Raw genomic sequence first — 3,863 nt, forward strand, 5'->3', positions numbered from 1 at the left:
TATATTGTGCAGCCTTTAAACAGTAATTCATTTAAATAGCTATTTAAATGAGGATGTATTGGAGTTCACTCATAAATGTGAAGTTCAACCTTTATCATTATTTTGACCAACTAAACATTTCTCATGTACACCTTGGATTGCCTCTTATTACAATAACAGAGTGCATCACATTTAATGGATATTTTCCTATGTACCTCCTTTCTGGTGTCTTTATCCCTGTCTTGCCACACCAGGAACAAAATTCAAGGCATAGAATGACATTTAATCGTATTATGTTTGGATCTTTGTTCTGACATTTCAAATGGAGTTGCTTTGCTTTTATGGTAGTAATGCTTATAAGCAGTATAAACACTGAGTGTGAAAGATTCACCTCTTATTTATAAATAAAGATTTCATATGTCCAGAAACATCTGTGATGGATTTCCTTATCTAATTCTGAAATTCAAAAAATGCAACACTTGAAAATGTGTAGAAAAGAAAATCAAAAGTATTATACCTAAAATCCCTTTTGTGGATATAAATCTATATTAGATAAAATGTCAGAAATGGAATTTCTTGGTAAAATTTGTTTATTAATACATGGAGCTCTAATAAACCAAAGTGTTGTTTGATGCCAAAATTGTGTGATGCATGTTGCTATAATGCAGTATTAACTCCTCAGGTAAAGAATTTCAAGTTGACGACATTTTACAAAAGCATTACCTCAACACAGCGTTTTAACCTCTCAAAACCCACCGTGTCGCCGGCGACCCGTTTTAAAGCGTTTACAAATAGTAAATCAGAATACTTGAAAATCACACTGGTAAAATGTTTACCAATGTAGACATGTTAGACATCGTTGGAAAGCTTAGATTCTCTACAATTCACCCACAAAGATCATTTTATGGACATAGCAAGCACCAAAGCACAATTAAAAATGTACCATGACGAAACAGCCACAACAAGAAAGCATGTCTTTATAACTGCTGTTCAAAAAAAAACTTATTTTTAAGAGTAAAAAAAAAAAAAAAACATTGAGTCTTGTTTGAACTGATGCAGCTTGGATGTTTTACTCACCACATTTTCATGTATATACCGGTATTCAGAAACTAGATGGTGTTAGCTTTCAAATGATGTATCACACAGGTAATTTGGGCTTACAGTTCCTCAGTTATGTGCTTTTCCATTTGGGTATGCAAAATAGGCGAATTTCCCAAAATGAGGTGGATATTAAGAGGTTAAAGGAAAAATGATAAACCTGAGAAGTTATTTAGGCCTTTTTACCATATTAATGTATTTTCCTGAATTTATAAAAAAAAGCAAAAAAAAAGTATGACCCACATAGCACGACCAAAGTTATTCCATTGTATTACTGAATACAATATGCAAAGAACAATCCATCCGTGAAGTCCTATTCGGTGTCAAATGTTTGGGGGTTCTTTTGTCTTTGTTTTTATAGAATAGATTATCAGGTACTGTTAACTCCAGAGGTTTTTTTTTTTTTAGTCCCTCATTTGTCTTTAGTGTTTCTCTCTTCTGATTTTCTGTGCATATTGTACCAGATGCATTGAATATAATATTTATCTACCAAAAGTGTCAATATTTTTCATCAGGAATTGACCAGCGTACTAGTGGGGAGTCTTGGAAGTCCTGGTTTCGTCATAGACTATCATTAATTTATAATTATTCTGGGGAGTGGTATTTTTTCAAAGAGCAAGGTTTTTGAGTTTGGAGAGATCATATGATTGTTGGTTTGAAACTCAGACTGCCACTCTGGATCCCTCAGAAAGGCTCATTATCTCCAGAAAACTCCCACTGCTCCTCAAATCTTAAAGGTGCATAGTCATGTTATATGTCAATACAAAAATATCAGAGAGCCTTTCCCTTCAATACCTCATGGTAAAGTAAAAGCTCGGCATGGTCAAAGTCCAATTCATATTGATTAAATAAACTGATCTACAGGAAAGCATCAAGGGGGAAAAAAAGTAAATGTCTCTAACAAATGCAAATACAATTGTTTGCCAAGTTTTTTATGTTTTAGTTTATATAATATCCATTTCTTTCATGGTGCTTCAATTTCTAAACAATATACCACTATATGCTGGTTTGTACCATACAGTAAAATCCCTCCAGATCAATAAAATTTCTGTTTATACTGTAGCAAGTCAAAAATATATTTATATATATGAGGAAAAAGATCCCACAATGGATGCAGGTGTGACAGTTACAAATGAGACCAAGTGTGAGGGGAAGAATTGCCCTGAACCTAGAGAGTAAAACAGGAAACAAAAGAACCATTTTGTTCATAGGCAGAAAAATTGATGCAGAGATAGTGTTTATTACAGGTGCTTAACTCTGGTCTCTCTTTGATGTCTGAAATAAATGCATCTGGGATTGGAGGACATCCCTGAGCTTTGACTGAATGACCTTTTCTGTCAGCTTTGACACTGGCTGTATTTTTGTGATGCAAGAGTAAGAGAGGTTACACGGATAGCTGATAAAAAAAGACTACTAGAATATGAAACAAATAGAAACAGATGGTAGGAACATCACATATATATCAGCCCCCTTTCAGCTGATCTGGCTGAGAAGTCCAATCACGTACTGTTCTTCTGCAGTAACCCCAATTTAGATTTCATTACGAGTCCTTTGTTAACAAATACCAGCCTGATGTTGAGAAAAATGTACTAAATTCTAATGTATCCGAAGAAAAAGAGAAATGTGCTCTCTTAGTTTTAGACTAAAATGTCTTTTTCTTTGTCCTCTTTCCAAAGGACATAGAAGATGGTCTAAAAAATCTGCAATGATAAAGTTCACAGAACTAAACTCAAAGGCAGGCTATGTACCTTTCACTGTTTTTAAAGGTACATAGAAACATTATACAGGTGCTGGTCATAAAATTAGAATATCATGAAAAAGTAGATTGATTTCAGTAATTCCATTTAAAAAGTGAAACTTGTATATTATATTCATACATTACATACAAACTCATATATTTCAGATGTTTATTTTGTTTAATTTTGATGATTACAAATGACAACAAATGAAAATCTCAAATTCATCATATCAGAAAATTAGAATATTACTGAAGACCAATAAAAACAAAGGATTTATAGAAATGTTGGCCAACTGAAAAGTATGAACATGAAAAGTATGAGCATGTACAGCACTCAGTATTTAGTTGGGCCTCCTTTGGCCTGTATTACTGCAGCAATGCGGCGTGGCATGGAGTCGATCAGTCTGTGGCACTGCTCAGGTGTTATGATAGCCCAGGTTGCTCTAATAGTGGCTTTTAGCTCTTCTGAATTGTTGGGTCTGGTGTATTGCATCTTCTTCTTCACAATACCCCATAGATTTTCTATGGGGTTAAGGTCAGGAGAGTTTGCTGGCCAATTAAGAACAGGGATACCATGGTCCTTCAACCAGGTACTGGTAGCTTTGGCACTGTGTGCAGGTGCCAAGTCCTGTTGGAAAATGAAATCTGCATCTCCAAAAAGTTGGTCAGCTGCAGGAAGCATGAAGTGCTCTAAAACTTCCTGGTATGTGGCTGCGTTGACCCTGGACCTCAGAAAACACAATGGACCAACACCAGCAGATGACATGGCACCCCAAACCATCACTGACTGTGGAAACTTTACACTGGACTTCAAGCAACGTGGATGAAGTGCCTCTCTTCTTTTCCTCCAGACTCTGGGACCTTGATTTCCAAAGGAAATGCAAAATTTACTTTCATCAGAGAACATGACTTTGGACCACTCACCAGCAGTCCAGTCCTGTTTCTCTTTAGCCCAGGCAAGACGCTTCTGACGCTGTCTGTGGTTCAAGAGTGGCTTGACACAAGGAATGCGACAGCAGAAACCCATGTCTTTCATACGTCTGTGTGT

This window comes from Cyprinodon tularosa, unplaced genomic scaffold (genome assembly GCF_016077235.1).
Source record: "Cyprinodon tularosa strain WSP-4 unplaced genomic scaffold, ASM1607723v1 ctg368, whole genome shotgun sequence".
In the NCBI taxonomy this organism is placed as follows: Eukaryota; Metazoa; Chordata; class Actinopteri; order Cyprinodontiformes; family Cyprinodontidae; genus Cyprinodon; species Cyprinodon tularosa.